Source organism: Podarcis liolepis, assembly GCF_965112155.1.
Source record: "Podarcis liolepis genome assembly, chromosome: 11".
Classification (NCBI taxonomy): Eukaryota; Metazoa; Chordata; class Lepidosauria; order Squamata; family Lacertidae; genus Podarcis; species Podarcis liolepis.
The window spans coordinates 13,689,296-13,708,686 of NC_139565.1; the positions used below are offsets into that span (position 1 = coordinate 13,689,296).

Consider the following 19,391-nt stretch of genomic DNA (forward strand, 5'->3'; position numbering starts at 1 on the left):
ACAGAAACCTTTTTGCTTATTGGCTTTTTAATTGCAAACAAAGCCTTGTAATATTCTGTATGAATCCACCAACTCCACCCTCATTCTCCTGCAGTCCCTTTCAATATGTCTGCATGCCGGCATGCCAATATGTCTCCCTTTCAATACAGCACTATGTTCTGTAATTTGTAACCCAAGCCAAAATTAGTTGGAGGCTAATTCTGGCTCCAATCCTGTACTTGCTTGCCTGAGAATAAGTCCCATTGAACTCACTGGGGCTTGCCTCTGAGTGTACCAATATAGGATTGTACTGTTGCTCCACAAAGAGAAAGGCAGATCTGTTGCCAGATTGCGCTCCCCTCCTCGCTCCCTCTTCCAACAATGGCTATTCTGTTCTCAGTCTTGTCTTCCAAAAGCAGGTATTTCCTGAGAGAAGGGCAACAAGCGAGCTGACAGGGATCACCTTTCTGTGTCCTGCTCTCACTCACACTCTCTCTGCCCCCGCAAGCCATTGAAGGGAAAGAAAAATCGGCAAAGCTGAATCTCCTGGCTAACAATGAGAAGGCTTGTTTCCTAAACAAGCCCATTGCGGTCATCATTTAAGACATGTAATCGGAGTAAAGACAGCTTTGACATTATCTAGTCATGGTTTTTCTTTCATTTTTTTTAAAACCTCAATAACGTTGGGTATCTTATAAAAATATCCAATTGTCTCAGCTGTTGTGTAGGCAACTTATGGTGTGTGTATATGGAAGTCTTAGCTTGTGGTGAATATTCATAGGAAAAGCGTTGGCCTGATTTATGGCAACACAGGGACTATAGTTTAGAAGTTCTTAAGGGATTTGGTTCCCAGCCAATTTTATATAAGTTTTTAATTAGGGTTCCCTCCCACCATTATTTTCCACATTCTATCTCTATATAATTGCTTTGCATAATTGCTCAGGATGGGTGAGCTTTAAATGAGCACAAATCTTTCTTCATATAATGAGAATATAGATCCCAGAAGGCAAATAGGAAACACCACTTGTCACCTGTTGATTAAGCCTTATCTGCTCATGTCTGTGAAGAAATTATAGATGAAGGGAGGGCTTCCATAGAAGGGAATAGTCAGGCAAAGCAGCAAAGGAAAAAGAGAGCAGAATAGGTCCAGTCTGCTTAGGAGGAAAGAGAATGTGAGTTGAGGAAAACATTTGGATGGTCGAAGGAAAAGTCACTGAGTTGTGGAAGAGGAGTGATTGAGGATAGCAATATTTTGTGAACAGTTAGACCAAGGAGAGAAGCTGGTGGTGTAGGACTCCAAACCAGAATGGCCAATAGTCAGGGATGAGGTTTGTTTGTAAGTCTTACCGTATTTTTTGCTCTATAAGACTCACTTTTTCCCTCCTAAAAAGTAAGGGGAAATGCATGTGCGTCTTATGGCGCGAATGCAGGCTGCGCAGCTATCCCAGAAACCAGAACAGGAAGAGGGATCACTGCTTTCACTGCGCAGCGATCCCTCTTGCTGTTCTGGCTTCTGAGATTCAGAATATATTTTTTTCTTGTTTTCCTCCTCCAAAAACTAGGTGCGTCTTGTGGTCTGGTGCGTCTTATAGAGCGAAAAATATGGGGTGTGTACTGCTATATGTCATGCAGACCTCAAAGCGGTTTCCATAAAAGTCAATGTCATATCATAAAATACAAAACATACATATTAATTTATAACGATTTCATTACATTTAACCATAGTACAAAAAAAGAAAAGAGAGAGAAGTAGGCGGGAAACAAAGTCCACCTCCAGAAGGTAAAGAAAAACAAAACCTCCTTGGTTAGTTTCCCATTCTTGACAGCCATCTTGGTGGGAGTTGTAGTTCAGCAACATCTGGAGAACCACAGGTTCCCCAACCCTGACCTATAAGGTAGTAGGAAGATGGTCCTTACAAGAAAAAAGAGAGAAGAATGGGTTGCAACAGGACTGGTGTTAATGAGACTCAGGCCAAGGCTTTATGTCATTCAGAAAGGTGAACAGGGAGCTAACTGGTGCCAGAGGGATCTCTTAAACAATCACAAATTTGGGGCGCCAGGTGTGGCAGATTAGGAAAACCTTAACAAAAAGTGGCCTCCGCCCTCATTCTCTTCCTGTGCAAAGAAAGATGGGCAGAATCACCATGACATTATATTTTCTGGTGTTCTTGGTTTTCCTGCAACACAGCTACCTGCCTTGAAACTGTTACGAAGCATCGTTTGTCATTAGTTATTTTCTGAGGTCTGCTCCTCCACCTCCCACCAAGGCTTCTCATTGGTTTGTGGTGATGTTCTCCATTTCTCCTGGCCTGTGGGGAGGTCTCTTTCCGCCCTCTGTTCTTATTGTTTTAAGTCTCTTTTCTTATTTTTAACATTTGCTACTCATAGCTGCTTGAATTTGTTTGCAAGAAAAGTGGGGTATGAACTCTACTATTTAGTAAGTAAAGGAATAAATCATCAGAGCAAATTGTGTGTGTGTGTGCGCGCGCGCCTGTGTGTAAGTGTGGAATGAAGGCACAACGTCTGAAAGGGGGGGGGGACTTCTGTAATTTAAGACACTGTCTACTACTTTTGCTGGGTAGATGACCCTTCCCCTCAAAGGCTGACTTTGCTCCCAAATAATTGCTTCACCAGGCATCTTCTTTCCCTCACACCCTTGGCAAGAAAGAAAGAAAGAAAGAAAGAAAGAAAGAAAGAAAGAAAGAAAGAAAGAAAGAGATTTGCCCCTAACCACATCCACTCTTGCATGCACTCTCCCTCCCTCATGATTTACATTCTTGTAAGTGAAAAGCAATGAAAGATATTCCCAGGAATATTCAAATTCTTTAATATGGCAGCCCTGTGGTGAAAGCACATTTTTGGCAATGACTGACATGTCTCACGATAATGTCAAAATGCAAGCTTAGAAGATAAGGAGAAAGAAAAATGGGAGTGAACTTGCAGAACAGTTTCAGATGATAGGATTTTATGCTTAGGCTTTTAATTCTGTGTACACTTACTTGGGAGTATAAGCACAGTCCTAACCATGTCTATTTAGAAGTAAGTTCTATTGAATTCTGTGGGGCTTACTTTCAAGTAAGTGAGGTTAGGATTGCAGCCATAGTTGGATATGACCTCTCACCATTTTATTTGTTTGATGCTTTGTATATGTTTTGTTTCATTCACAGTGTTTCCTTCCCATAGCTTTTAGGATATGGTGAACTAAAAATCTATATCTGGTTGCTCCTTTTAAATTTTTGTTTTTGTTTCTTATTTGTTGTGTTTACCAGGATGGCCTGAAGCTTTTTAATATGAAATATGCCTAATAGTAAATATATCAGAGCTTATATATTGAGTTCCTCCATATTATATTTTTATTAGATCAGACCGTAGAGATGGATAAGGGCAACATTCCTCACATACAGAAATGGGGAGAACACTCGCCCTGATGATATAGTTCATAATAGCATGTGTTTTATTTCTCTTTTCATTAGGGGCCCTGAGTTTGTGTAGATGAGCTATAATGAATAGTTAAAATGACATATCCTCTCCTCCATCCACCCAAATCATTTCATCCCGAAAGCAAGAGAGCCTGTGCTTTGACAGGAGCTTGAAATGTTCCCTCACGCAGCTTATATCTTGCCTGTCATTAAGATTTAAATATTTTAGCTCTTGACAGTTTGGTCTGTTTCTTGCTGATTACAGCGTGATGATCAGAGTTTTCTAACTGTGACGGGTCTTATTCATGACAGTACAGGTTCCCTGTTTCCCAACTTTGGCCCTTTCATCACACTGGTTAATAGCCGACTTACTTAACTGCCATGAAAAGTAGTATAAGAACAGTCCCTTTGTGCATAATCAATGGAGGCTTTGGGTTCTTTCCTGCCCTGTATTATTATGGGGAAATGAAGCCTTTCTAGTTTTCACTTGAACAATGAGGACATTATTATTATTATTATTTCAAAAAGAAAAAAAGGAGCAAAGAAAGGAGAAAGATGATCAGACCATATAAAAACCTCACTGCACTTTTATAGTCGTATGTGAAAAACACCATAGTGTGGAACTCTGGCTTACAACATTGTAGTATAGATAGAACGTCTGTAATTTTTATAAAGAATTTCTCTGCAAAAGAGGTACTGTTTTCACCGACGTATTTGAAACATTTGGATTAGCGTTGCCAGCATGATGAGGCCAGGCACACACCACCGCAAGCAGAGTTTTGTGTACCTGTTTTTCAGAGAAATCGATAGGCAGTTTGGCAAAAGGCAGAGGAGAAATCTGTTTCAGGGGTCTGGGTTTTCTATGGCTCCAGCCTTTAAGCCAGTTGACGCAATGTGAAGCGTAGAGTTTTGTCTACGAAAGAAGCAAGGATCACTGCAGCAGAGACAGAACCTCTGTTTTAACACAGAGGACTTTTGAACTTTCAAAATATGGCTGGTATTTTGCAGTGGTGAAACCTTAATCACAGCTAAGCTCTGCATAACTCGGTCCAAAATTGTGAAACTTAATTTTTTATCGAACATATTTTTTGTTTGTGCCAAAAACCATGTTCCTGACACACATAGAAATGTTATCTGGTTTTACTCTCAGAAACCTTAAAAGAGAGAGAGAAGAGGAGGAGGAGCAGGAGGAGGAAAAGTGACTAATGCATTTGAATCTGATATATGTCTTCTGTTTTTAATCCAAGGCTGATAAGGTGGTCCAGATCATCTCTGGCATTCTGGTTTAACTTCACTGTATGAAGAATAAGGCTACAAAAATGTCTTGAGTTTCTGTGAGTAGAAACAGGAAGGTATTAACAAGTCTTATCAGTTATACAAAATTCTGTGCAGTGTATCATATAGATAGTGCTATTTTTCTAGAAAAGGAGGTGCCAGAACTTACTATGAATGCCTCCCTCATTCTCTTAGAATGGCATTGGTGCCCACCTAAGAGGTGTTGGAACTGGGGGGGGGGGAGCCCAGCCTTCTTCTTTCCTTCTGATTAATTTTTATAGGAATCAGAATAGATTCTGAAAGGATACTCAAGCATACAGGCCAATAAATATGTTGATTTCTCTCTTACTGAACGTTACAAACTGAATGTCTGCTGTGATGAGAGTTGCCATTCATTCAGTCAAGCAAAATGCTTTTGGGTAAGGAGATATTCTGGACTGTTTCTTGACTGCACCATTTCAGGCTGTTGGGGTGGTGGGGTGCTATCACATGAGTGTAACATAGTACAGTGGTACCTCAGGTTACATACGCTTCAGGTTACATATGCTTCAGGTTACAAAACTGCATCGTCTGGGGTCAACAATGCACAAAAAAGGCATATAGTGGTACCTCGGGTTACAAACACCTCAGGTTACAAACACTTCAGGTTACAGACTCCGCTAACCCAGAAATAGTACCTCGTGTTAAGAACTTTGCTTCAGGATGAGAACAGAAATTGTGCTCCGGCGGTGCGGTGGCAGCAGGAGGCCCCATTAGCTAAAGTGGTGCTTCAGGTTAAGAACAGTTTCAGGTTAAGAACAGACCTCCCGAGGTACCGCTGTATCTGCTTTGGAGCTTGAGATGTCAAAATGAACATTCAGGCCAATTAACAAATACAGTGGTACCTTTGGTTACGAACTTAATTCATTCCGGAGTCTGTTCTTAACCTGAAACCAGTTACAGATAGGTAGCCGTGTTGGTCTGCCATAGTCAAAATAAAAAAATTCCTTCCAGTAGCACCTTAAAGACCAACTAAGTTAGTTCTTGGTATGAGCTTTCGTGTGCATGCACACTTCTTCAGATACACTGAAACAGAAGTTGCCAGATCCTTCTATATAGTGAGAAGGTGGGGAGGGGTATTACTCAGAAGGGTGGTGGGAATGGGTGATTGGCAGATAGCTGAGATGAGCCTGTTGACGACTCTTAACGACTGCAATAGGTCTTACAGGAAAAGGCGAGGGTGAGAAGGTGAAAAATGGCTTAGTCGTGTATAATGAGATAAGAATCCAATGTCTTTGTTCAGACCAGGTCTCTCCATGGTTTTAAGTTTGGTAATGAGTTGCAATTCAGCAGCTTCTCTTTCCAGTCTATTTCTGAAATTCCTTTGTAGTAAAACAGCTACTTTGAGATCTTGTATAGAATGTCCTGGGAGATTGAAGTGTTCTCCTACTGGTTTCTCTGTTTTGTGATTCTTAATGTCAGATTTATGTCCGTTTATTCTTTGGCGTAAGGTTTGGCCTGTTTGTCCAATATAGAGAGCTGAAGGACACTGTTGGCATTTGATGGCATACACAATGTTAGACGATGAGCAATTAAATAGTCCCAAGATGGTATGTGTGATGTTGTTGGGGCCAGTAATGGTGTTGTCCGGGTGTATGTGGCAGCAAAGTTGGCATCTGGGTTTATTGCAGGCTCTGGTGCCAGTGTCCGTGTTAGGTCTGGTTGTAGTATTATTGTGGGTTAGGAGTTGTTTAAGATTGGGTGGCTGTCTGTAGGCAATGAAAGGTCTTCCTCCCAGAACTTGAGAAAGAGAACTGTCATTGTCCAGGAGAGGCTGTAGATCTCTGATGATGCATTGTACTGTTTTAACTTGGAGCTGTATGTGATGACTAGAGGTGTTCTGTTATTTTCTTTTTTGGGTCTGTCTTGCAGCAAGTTCTCTCTGGGTATCAGTCTGGAATTTTTTTATTTTAACCTGAAACCGTTCTTAACCTGAGGTACCGCTTGAGCTAATGGGGCCTCCTGCTGCCGCCACACCACCGGCATGCGATTTCTGTTCTCATCCTGAGGTAAAGTTCTTAACCTGAGGTACTATTTTGGGGTTAGTGGAGTCTGTAACCCGAAGTGTTTGTAACCCGAGGTGTTTGTAACCTGAGGTACCACTGTATATGCCTTTTTTGTGCATTGCTGACCCCAGAAGATGCAATTTTGTACACATTACTTCGTTGGAGACCTGCATTTCAAAATTCAGATGAGTGCAAATTTTGAAAGGTGGCTGTGTTTGGTTGGGTGCATTGTTTTGGAAGGTGACAATTAGGTAAATTCGCCTTTCAGTGCAAAGTGAATCAAATTTCTCCATAATCCCCATACGTAACTAAGCTCATGGCTTTTTTCAGCTGGAACTCACTGGAACTCAGTTCTGGCACCTCTCAGGTGGGCACCATTGCCATTAGAAGAAAACAAGGGAGGTGTTCGTGGTGAGTTCTGGCACCTCTTTTTTAAAATAGAAAAATTGGCACCTCTTTTTTAAAATAGTACTGACAAAGCTACATCCTTTCCCTTAAGCTTCACCCTTCACACATAGGACTCAGCTATACAGCTGCAAATAAAACGTTTTAAGGGTGTTTGAAGTGCAATATAGAATGTGACACTAGATGGCAAAGGTGAGCCTTATGGAAAATTCAATGTATTTTTTTTTTATAAATGCTTTTAAAAAACCATTAGATTCTACCCTGCTCTACTAGAATGAACTCACATCTTCCCCTCAGCGAGCTGCATTCCATCTCAACAGCAAAATAAAGGGAATGGGCCCTTGTACCAATCCTTGGCTCCAGTTGTGTGGCAGATCTTGCGCCTTCCTTTCCTAAATGGCTTGCTGCTGAAAAATCAGTGGGGTGGGGTGTGAAATGCCAGGGCAATTATCTCTCCTAATGAGCACCTGTGCAATTATCGAAGTTCACATTCAAGGTGACAAGCCAGGATCATTGCAAGGGTACCACTCCTCTGCACTCCATCTATCTTCATGGGCACAAAGATGAGGAAACACCTCAAATTGTTCTGTACTTTGGCTCGCAGTACCAGCCTGTTACTACTTGAGGAAAGAGTGAAGAACCCTTCTGGCTCTTGAGAAGTCTGCCAAAAGAACGGAGAGAGTTGTTTTAATTAGAGAAAGAAGTGAGTGTTGTGGGAGAGAAAAACAAACTAGACATTCACTCACCATTCTCTGATATCGTAAGTGTGGAGAAAGAAGGTGCGCAGGGGGACGTAGGAGGCCTGCCTCACACCAGGGGCGGACTTTGGTAATATGGTGCCCTGAGTGAGGACAGAATTTGGCATTCCCCCCCCAAAAATTCTTTATTTATTTATTTATTTATTTATTTTAAATACTCTTATTTTGCTTTAAGCAAATACAGATAGATATAAACAACCAAAATTACCAAAGAAAAATCCTTAATAATAATAATAATAATAATGGAAAAAGTTTAAAAACTACAAAAAATATCAAAGTACATGGCATAGAACATAAGCCATTATAGGAAAGAAAAATATTTCTTATTTTTGTGCCCTCCTGCCTTTGGCCTTCCATTCTGTACCCCCTTTCAGCCATCCATGCATTCTTTTTCAAAACTTCTAACGGCCGTGGTGTCACCGAAGAAATACAATGCAGTTTTCTGGGACACCCCACATTTCTTTGCAGCTATGAGCACAAAAGCTGCCCTGATGAAGAACACATCTTCCCACCCCTGAACCCCATCATTCCTGGCAATGATGCTAGAAACTCACTTACGCGAAGTCTTTAATGGGATTGGGAATAACAAAGCCTAGAGTTCTCTAGTGGGATCAAGACAGGAAAGGAAATGAAGTGGTATCATGAAGAAGAAGAAGAAGAAGAGTTTGGATTTGATATCCCGCCTTTCACTCCCCTTCAGGAGTCTCAAAGCGGCTAACATTCTCCTTTCCCTTCCTCCCCCACAACAAACACTCTGTGAGGTGAGTGGGGCTGAGAGACTTCACAGAAGTGTGACTGGCCCAAGGTCACCCAGCAGCTGCATGTGGAGGAGCGGAGACGCGAACCCGGTTTCCCAGATTACGTGACTACCGCTCTTAACCACTACACCACACTGGCTCTCATAACACCTTCCCATTATGCTGTTGTCTTCTAGGGCAGGGGTGACTAAGCTCTGGTTCAGGGGCTTGTTCTGCACTCCCCAAGCCATTATTTCCAGGTCCCGAGGCCTACACTCATTTTTGATGTGTGTGGCTTCCATGCATAGCTGTCAACTTACAGATTTGAAAATAAGGGACCAGCAGCCTAGAAAATAAGGGACCAGCAGCCAAAATAAGGGACCTGCGGCCTCACCTGTTCCAGGCACTCCAGTCTTCCTGTCCTCCTGCAGCCCAGTCAAACTCATGCTGGTAGCTCTGAGAACAATGTCCAACCACCTTTGTAGCCAGAGGTTCAACTGAATAGAATCTGAATCACATGCACCACAAGGCCTATGCAGCCTCAACTTAAGATGGCTCCCCGGCCTGGCTTTGCACTGCAAAGTTTGCAGCAGCACGTGCAACAAAATGGCGTCCAGCATTCAAAAACCTCCTCAGCTTGCATTAACTAGCCACACACAAGGCATGCAAGCTCCACCCCCAGTCATTCTTAGACTTCTTATTGGGTGAGCAACACAGCCAAGCAACACAGTTGGAACCTCCCTCCTCCATGGCCCGCAGGGAGGGAGGGAGAGGAGCTGCTTCCTTTGAAATTTAAGGAACATCATTTAAGGGACATCCATCAATAAGGGACAGCAACGGGACATGGCGCTGGAATAAGGACTGCCCCTTCAAATAAGGGACACTTGACAGCTATGCTTCCATGCAAGAGTGTACATGCAACAATGTAGGGTGCCCTCACCCACCACAGCCATGAAGCCCCCTAAAGTTTTGCCAATTGGCCCTCAGTGCCCATACAGGTGGGACGCGGGTGGTGCTGTGGGTTAAACCACAGAGCCTAGGACTTGCCAATCAGAAGGTCAGTGGTTCGAATCCCTGCGATGGGGTGAGCTCCCGTTGCTCGGTCCCTGCTCCTGCCCACCTAGCAGTTCAAAAGCACGTCAGAGTGCAAGTAGATAAATAGGTACCGCTCCGGCGGGAAGGTAAACGGCGTTTCCGTGCACTGCTCTGGTTTACCAGAAGCGGCTTAGTCATGCTGGCCACATGACCCGGAAGCTGTACGCCTGCTCCCTCAGCCAATAAAGCGAGATGAGCGCCGCTGTGACGTTAACATATGAGAGAGTGCTGAAGGCGAAATCATTAAACAGGTTGCCCAGTCAGGACCCGGGGGGTGGAGTCAGTGGGACTATAAAACTAGCTCTGGGAGGAGCTAAGGGGGGAGTTCGTTGGAGGAGTTCATTGGGAGTTGGGTGGTTGGTTGGAGTGGAGTGAATTGGGCTAGAGTTGTGGGTAGGTTGAGTTAGTGTAACAAAATAGGCTGAGTCAGGAACAATTAAGGGCTAGGCAGACAAGTAAATATCGGAGAGGTTGTTTAGTGAGTGAGAGCAGGTAGTGAAAGTTATAGGACTGGATAGGCACCCCATGAATGTAATTGACTGATGTTGTTGTTGTTTAGTCGTTTAGTTGTGTCCGACTCTTTGTGACCCCATGGACCAGAGCACGTCAGGCACTCCTGTCTTCCACTGCCTCCCGCAGTTTGGGCAAACTCATGTTCGTAGCTTCGAGAACACTATCCAACCATCTCATCCTCTGTCATCTCCTTCTCCTTGTGCCCTCCATCTTTCCCAACATCAGGGTCTTTTCTAGGGAGTCTTCTCTTCTCATGAGGTGGCCAAAGTATTGGAGCCTCAGCTTCAGGATCTGTCCTTCCAGTGAGCACTCAGGGCTGATTTCCCTAAGAATGGATAGGTTTGATCTTCTTGCAGTCAATGGGATTGAGTGATCAATTGACTGATACTGTTTATGAAACCACATGCTTGTTAAGCTGCAATAAATAAACAAAGGTTTATGTTCCAATTTAACCCTGACTGGACTCAGTATTGTCCCAGGTAGGGCCTGGGTGGTGGCAGCGAGAAATAAAGTGGTGACACAGGGATCAATAGATGGTGATACGTCTGGGGACCTATGTGATCGCCACAGCCGCAACTCCAGAGTTGGCCATGATGGGACCTAATGGTCAAGGGTCCCCTTTACCCATACAGGTCACCCCCCACTCTTCTAGAACAGGTAGCTCTTTTCCTGGTCAGTCATGGCGGAGATCCTTGCTCCTTTGGATGTAGTGATGATGATTAAGATGGCTTGGCTTTGCCCTCAACACAGAGCATCTGCCTCGAACCAGAAGCAGTGATGACTGCTCCATGTATGCCCAGTTCACATTTTTTAAAAAGTGTCCTTCCCAAGTCTCATTTCACTTCCCTTCGCATTTTGTGGGATCTACTTACCACTTTCAGATTGGACTGCATTTTTGTGTGGACTCGGATTTCCTAATCTGTGCTCTCTTACGCTCATCCAAGCAGGAACATGCCCTTGTTCTCCACCTCCATTGGCCCTCTGTCTCTTTCCCTTCTGCTTTCTTCCTGCAAAAGTGTTCTCCTCAATTTTCCCTCCTGACCATCTGCTCCTTCTTTCTGTTCCTTGGCTCCGCTGTTCCTACTACATGATCGCTCCTCAGCGCCTGCATTTTGTCTGAACAAACCCCTGCTCCTCCCACCATTTAATGCCTTCTTTTTCTAACTGCTGGCTGAAAATGCTACTTTACAGTGTGATTCTATAAATCATGACTATGTGTGATACACAAATACTGTGCACAGGTGTTTTATTTTTAAGAAAAAATACAGTTGTGCATGCTTGACTATAAACAGTACTGTGAAATATATAAACTCACATTCACTCTTGCTTATATTATACTTACGTCAAAATTTGGTATAAGACAGACTCCAAATAAATCTCTAAATAGAAGCGTAATAATAAGAAAACTTGGTGTAATTTTAGCAAATCTTTCAGTTGGGGTTAGGGATGGGGAAGAAATTTGATTTGGTTCACATCTAAAGACAAATCTGTCCAATGTGCATTTTCCCAAACAATATGAGAACTAGAAACAGCCATCCTACGAAATTCATATTCATCTGAGTTTAGCAATGCAGTTTTCCAACCAAACAGTACATGCTAATATGCATATATTAGCGGAAAGTGTGCATAAAAATGAATATGGTAGTGAAATTGCCCTATGTGAAGGGGGAAACTGCTGAACTGCAACCCATCATCCCTGGCTGTTGGCTATCCTTGCTGGGGTTTATGGGAGGTATATTTCAGCAACATCTGGAGGGCCAAAGGTTCCCCACATCTGGGCAACAGTGATTGTGACTATGGAATCAAGAATGGCTGTTGTTCTGCTTGAATTTTTTAGCAATAGGCAGCCCCAAAAGAGCTGGAAAAAATGAGACAAGATAAAGTAATGGTAGTTAAATAATTTAGGCAGCTTCTTTGCATTGCTTGTGCCTGGTTTCTGGAAGAAAGGAAGAGCTAAGAAGAAAAACAGCTATGGATCTGGCATGGGCCTCATTTCATGCAGAAAACAGATACACGCTTTTGAAGCATGTGGAGTAAGGATTGGCACATTGTCTTTCCCTGATGTGGGGAAATACCAGACTGCGGATGTCAAACTAGAGTTATTTCTGGGAACTGCAAGTTTGATTTTCTGGAAATGCAGAAATTGGTTCCTGGGGAAACAATATTTTTGTGATTTTGTTTTGTTTTTTAAAAAAACCCTCTCTCTTCAGATGCGGAGCATGGCCAACAAATATGTCTTCCTCTTGGTGCTTTTCTCCCTGAGATAATACAGTACTTCCTCTTTGTTTCCCACAATAGCACAGAAAACATTGCTTGGTTCCAAAAACACCAAGGGTTGAACCTACTCTTGTGGATGAGTAGGGATCTCTGTCTTGAGGGCTGTCATGATGGTGCCTTTAATCAAAGCTAAATTAAGTTTATTCCGGAAGGAAGATCTTATCAAGTGGCATCATCTTTGGAGCTCTGCCCTTGTTTTAGTTTGAGGATTAAGCTGTCACTCCTTTCACTTGTATCGCATGCGGAAAAACAACACGAAAAGTAAATATTCTGTACTCCAAGGAGTCCTGAGAACTTACAAGAGTTCAGTGAGCTTCTCTTCTTAGAAAATGGCTAAAGCAAAATATAGCTCCCACGCCATTAGGCAGGGAGGCGGCTTGGTATGCCCCCTGCGCAGCGTGGCCCCTGGGGGGCAGGGGTAGCTGGTCCCCCCCCCAAAAAAAATCAAGGAGAGGGACTGGCCCCCTCAATATTCTGTGATAACCATGGGCATGCCACACATGCACACTGCATATCATGTGTGCAACATGTCAGCACAACATGCACAAGTGATGTCAGCATGTCACACAGTGTTGGGATGCGTCCGGGGAGACGGGGGCATTCTGCAGGCCTCAGCTGGCTCCAGCCACCGGCCGGCAGCCGGGTGAACTCTGGCCTCCCTTGGAACAGCATCAATTAGTGACTCAGTGGTTCAGAAGCCTTCAGAAAATTGAGCACGCTTTATCAGCAGAGTGAATAACTTTTCACAATGGAAGTGGCTCACAGAGACACGTGTAAGCATTATTTACAGGCATTTATTCAGCATAGCTCAGGAACAAGGGAAAAACATGTCTGCTTCCCTTTGTGTCCAAGCACACAGCAGCATAGCAAAAGCAATATACAAAACGGAAGTTTCCCAGCAGACTGTGCTGGAAGTAAACAGGCATGTGACACACAACAGTCATGCCTGTTCCTTTTAAGGTGGAACAGGACTATATCCTAACAGCGCATACACCGCAAGCAACATAGCTGTCAACTCACAGATTTGAAAATAAGGGACCAGCAGCCTTGAAAATAAGGGACCAGCAGCCAAAATAAGGGACCTGCAGCCTCACCTGTTCCAGGCACTCCAGTCTTCCTGTCCTCCTGCAGTCTGGTCAAACTCATGCTGGTAGCTTCGAGAACACTGTCCAATCAACTTTGTAACCAGAGGTTCAACTGAGCCAGTGTGGTGTAGTGTGGCGTAGAGCGGTAGTCTCCTAATCTGGGGAACCGGGTTCGCGTCTCCGCTCCTCCACATGCAGCTGCTGGGTGACCTTGGGCTAGTCACACTTCTCTGAAGTCTCTCAGCCCCACTCACCTCACAGAGTGTTTGTTGTGGGGGAGGAAGGGAAAGGAGAATGTTAGCCGCTTTGAGACTCCTTAAAGGGAGTGAAAGGCAGAATATCAAATCCAAACTCTTCTTCTTCTTCTTGAATAGAATCTGAATCACATGCACCACAAGGCCTATGCAGCCTCAACTTAAGATGGCTCCCTGGCCTGGCTTTGCACTGCAAAGTTTGCAGCAGCACGTGCAACAAAATGGCGTCCAGCATTCAAAAACCTCCTCCGCTTGCATTAACTAGCCACACACAAGGCATTCAAGCTCCACCCCCCAGTCGTTCTTAGACTTCTTATTGGGTGAGCAACACAGCCAAGCAACACAGCTGGAGCTTCCCTCATCCCTGGCCAGCAAGGAGGGAGAGAGAGGAGCTGCTTCCTTTGAAATTTAAGGGACATCATTTAAGGGACATCCATCAATAAGGGACAGCAGTGGGACATAGCGCTGGAATAAGGGACTGTCCCTTCAAATAAGGGACACTTGACAGCTATGGCAAGCAAGTAGCACAGCTTGTGCGTGGCGCACAGTGCTGGCCCCCTCAGCTGCAGGGGCAAGGCGGCCTGCTTCCTTCCTCTTCAGCTACACTGCAGGCCTCGCCCCATGGGAGCCAATCAGTAGCTGGGTTGGCTTCAAGAGGGAGGTCATGAATGGACGAGCGGGTATGGTATATTCCTGGATTATAAATCCAGGCACTGACCGCAGCCACAACTTCTGTATTTCTGCCATTGGCTTTCCCATTCACCCACCATTGGTTAATAGCTTATGTTGCTCTGGACCAGTGGTTCTCAACCTGTGGGTCCTCAGATGTTGTTGGACTACAACTCCCATCATCCCTGAGCTCTGGCCTTGCTATCTAGGGGTGATGGGAATTGTAGTTCAACAACATCTGGGGACCCACAGGTTGAGAAAGGCTGCTCTGGACCATGGTCAGTTGCTGAGGGACACAGGTGGCGCTGTGGTCTAAACCACTGAGCCTCTTGGGCTTGCCGATCAGAAGGTTGGCAGTTTGAATCCCCGCAACGGGGTGAGCTCCCGTTGCTTGGTCCCAGCTCCTGCCAACCTAGCAGTTCGAAAGCATGTCAAAAAGTGCAAGTATATAACTAGGTACCGCTCCAGCAGGAAGGTAAACGGCGTTTCCGTGCGCTGCTCTGGTTCACCAGAAGTGGCTTAGTCATGCTGGCCACATGACCTGGAAAAACTGTCTGCGGACAAACGCCGGCTCCCTCAGCCTGTGAAGTGAGATGAGCACCACAACCCCAGAGTTGTCTGCGACTGGACTTAACTGTCAGGGGTCCTTTACCTTTACCTTTAGGGCTGGGGAACCATTTTACTCATTGTTGCAATTAGACAAGATGCTGTGAAATTTTTGCCTTCTCCATAGTAACCACTGTTTATATTGTGCTACTGAATGTCTATTGTCACAAGTTCCGTTATGGTAGGGTTGGCCTTCAGCAAGGCCTTGTGCATGTCATCCTATGATATCACCCTATGAGCCTACCATGGGGGACTGGCCTGACACACTCCAGGTTGTCAGCAGACGCCCCTGGAGCAGCCATGGTAAGTCCAGCTCCCAGCCTGTGGGTTGGGAGAGGCAGCTGATGGGCTGCTCAGTGGCAGGATCCTTGCCCTCTGCCATGCCAACCCCTGGTGTTGCTGTAACCAGCAAAGTTGTAGCCATTTGCAACCCACATCAGTTTCCTTTGTGTTTATTGTTCCCATGCAACATGCCATAATGTGCATTGGCCACAATATATACAAGCATCTCATATATTCCTATTACAAAGAAAGAAAGGAAGGAAGGAAGGAAGGAAGGAAGGAAGGAAGGAAGGAAGGAAGGAAGGAAGGAAGAAGGAAGGAAGGAAGGAAAAGAAATTTCACTGTCATTCTCTTCAGGGGAACTCTACATGGTAGGGCAGATTCTCTGCCATGATATGATGACTGATGTTAAATAAATTGGAGTTCTTGTTATTAAATATACCAAGACAAAAGCACATCAAGAACTCAGGCCAATGTAAGTTTCAGTAGAGGGGGTGGTCCCTACTCTCAAATTAATAGTCAATTGTAACAAAAACTAATCCATTCAAAAGTATGTACAGTGATGCCCCGCAAGACGAATGCCTCGCAAGACGGAAAACCCGCTAGACGAAAGGGTTTTCCATTTTGGAGGTGCTTCGCAAAACGAATTTCCTATGGGCTTGCTTCGCAAGACGAAAATGTCTTGCGAGTTCCTGCGGGTTTTTTTCCCTCCCCCCCTTTTCCCAAGCCGCTAAGCCGCTTATCAGCTGATCTGCTAAGCCGCTTATCAGCTGATCCGCTAAGCCGCTTATCAGCTGATCCGCTAAGCCGCTAATAGTGCTAATCCACTAAGCCGCTAATGGGCTTGCTTCGCAAGACGAAAAAACCGCAAGACGAAGAGACTCGCGGAACGGATTCTTTGCGTCTTGCGAGGCACCACTGTATTCTGACAACCCAAACAGAGATTACAAACTCAAACTCATAAAAATATGTATAACACAATAATTCGTTACAGAATTAGAGATAAGAGTTTATGAGTAGAGATAAATTCATGTTAGTCCATAGTCAGATTCAACGTGAAGGTCTTAGTTTCAGTCATTGATCAGAAGTCAGACGTCAATTATGGATCAGAAACCAGGACAGGGTTTTGATGTATTCACCTTCATCAGCTAATTTTTAAAGGGTCGTGTAAGTTTGAAGAATTTCGAATAAATATATCCTGTTATTTTCTACGTTTCTCAGAGATAACAACTACATGTGGGTAGATCAACATGTATCTTGAGCTTTTCTGTGTGTTTTGTTTAGATTATTGCTTTGGGATGGGAGTTGGAGGAATGGCAAGATGAATTATAGATGATCTCTGGAGGACTACGGCATAGTAAAGCTAATTTCAGATGCTGAGGCAGGATTCTTGACTGCAGAATAGTGTTAAAAAGGAAATTCCAGGGAAGGAAGATAATTTAATGAACAAGATCAAACAGCCAGCCTTCTTCTCATTTGTGCTCTTAGAAATCCTGAGTATTTCTGCTGGCTGTTTGTTGCCTCTACAATAAATGGGTGCAGGACCTCAGATCGATTCACTGTGTTTATACTAGCATTGAATCATAATTACAACACCTTTCAGAAGTTTAAAAAAATATTGCCTCGATTTGTGAATTATAGACTCTTAATTTGGTTTAACAAACTCAACAAAGCCTACTAAGAAGCACTTAACTATGGTTTAGTGTTACATGAATGAGCTGACATGGCTCTCTGACTCACATATTATAAATTTATGGAACAGTGGGTACTTTAGACTATGGTTAGTGATCAAGCCATCATCATCAGTCATGGTTTGAAACTGGATTCTTTGAAACTCACCATAGGACGTCGCGACTCCCCACCACGACCAATCACTCTCGCAAGCTGGCATCTCTGGCCCTAACTTTCCCCCTACAAAAAAAAAAAAAGAATTCACTGCACGCCACTGCCAGACAGCAAAGATTTTTTGCACATGAGCTCAGCTATGTTTGCCATTAGGCCCTTTAAAAAAGTTTCATTTGGGGCAGAAAGGCACTCTGCGTGCTCTCAGTGGCATTGGGCTTCAGGCGCCAGAATTTTTGAATGCCAAGTTTTGCACCCCTAACTGAGACTTCTTCATATTCACCTGCTGCATCCTGGCAGTTTTCTCAGTTGGGGCCAATGAGTCAGACTTTCTGCTTATATTTGATGACTTGCTTGAAGAAGAACAGACCCCTAATAAATTGCAGAGTCATTACCCTTTATGCATACTTGTTCTAATAGGTGTTGTGGATTCCTGCCTCCTAATAAGAAAAGGAAGTAGAAAAAACGCATAAATTCTCCCAAGGGAGTCAGACAGCCTAAAGCCATATTTGACAGCTGTTGCTGTTACCAGGAGCACCAGGAGCAAAACAAAAAGATTGAAGAGGAGGAGAGGTATTAGAAGCAATTTTGGCATGATTTTCTTGGAAAGCAAATGTGTTTTGCATTGCACTACCCTATGAAAAAGCAGCACTCCTACAGTGCAAGATGGCATGAAGAGATTAAACAAATACTGGCAGTAACTGTTTGAAAATAAAGTTATCCAAAGTTTGCATTTCTGAGTAATCCAAGTTCTGTTTAGTTTGAGTTTTAAAAAACTAGTTTACTTTAATCTTAAGCATTAATGACTTGGTATCGCAGATAATCTGCTGTCACTGTAACTATTTATGAAAATACACAGCATGCCTCTTAGAAAAAAAATATTCGTGGATATTTCCATATCTATAATCTTCATCCAGGGTAAATCTTGGTGGCTTTGCTGAACCTCTGCAGGTTTACAGAAAACTGAAGGTTTTCAAAATGATAAGGTGGAGGTTCCCTTCTAAATAGTATTTTCAAAAGTTGCTTTAGCATACTCTGCTTCGGAATGTAGAAGAAATAATTCAAAAGTGATGAGCATTAGTGGGCCAGAGATGACTTGGTAGTCCATGCTCTGAGAACTTCCATATTGGATTACTGCACTATGCTCTCTGGGGGGGCTGCTGCCCTTGAAGGTGACCCAGGAACATCAGTTGGACCAAAATGAAACAGCTAAATTCCTGGCTGGGATCGCCTTGAGAACTTATATAACCCCTGTTCTGAAACATCTGCATCAGCTGCCAGTTTTTTTTCTGGACCCAACCCAAGGTGCTCCTGATTGTTTTTAAAGCCCTGAAGAATATAGGCCCCAAATATCTGAAAGACCACCGTCCTCCCTACCTACCCTCTAGGGTGCTAAGATCAGCAGGAGGCCCTCTGTGTAGTTCCACCTCCTATTTACTGCATACTACTAAAACTTTTAAATTTGACTATGCTTATTTTCCACACCATTCTATGCTTTTGATTATCAAGCTGTGGTTTTTTTGCCTTTTTAAAGTTTGTTTCTGTTTAGTTTTTATGGTTTTATGCATGGCACATTGTTTTAACTAATGTTGTAAGACCCCTCAAGGGTCTTGTGAGGATCTGAAAAGTGGGACTGACATATTTGGGGGGGGGGACCATATATACTGTAGCATGGCATTATGGTGCATAAACACACACCCCCACCCCCAGGATCTGGAGTGGTTTTTTCATGGAAGAGATTTACTGTGTGATTCCCTTAAATGTGCAATAACTGAATGTGCCAATAGACGTTAAACACACATTTATTTATTTTAGTTTGTGGTCTTGTTAAGCCATGAAGAGATTCAGGACAGCTTGACAATACGCTGGCATGAAAAGGACTGTTATATCTTTGACGAGAGCACTTAAAAAGACAATGTGTCCTACAGTTTACAGAGTATCAACTTGACATAGTACAGTAATTTTAATTCACTGTTTCTCAATATATATATATTTAGTAATCCCTTCTTCTATCCCCCTGCCCCTCAGCTAACCACCAACCATATTTGGTGAGGGAGCACACAAAGATTCTTCCACATGTGAATTTAGATCTACAGCTTGTAGCACTTATGGAGTTTGCATTGGCCACATTCACACATCACAGAAAGCCC

General features: G+C 43.6%; 1 long non-coding RNA gene across 1 annotated transcript; it reads right to left on the reverse strand.

Annotated features, from left to right (window-relative positions):
- Window positions 1-12,693: 12,693 nt before the first annotated feature.
- On the reverse strand, window positions 12,694-17,599 carry LOC310688530. Its single transcript, XR_014517012.1, has 3 exons — window positions 17,525-17,599; window positions 17,239-17,310; window positions 12,694-12,726 (listed from the first exon to the last, which is right to left on the reverse strand). It is a non-coding gene; the product is annotated as an uncharacterized lncRNA (long non-coding RNA).
- Between the last annotated feature and the right edge of the window lie 1,792 nt (window positions 17,600-19,391).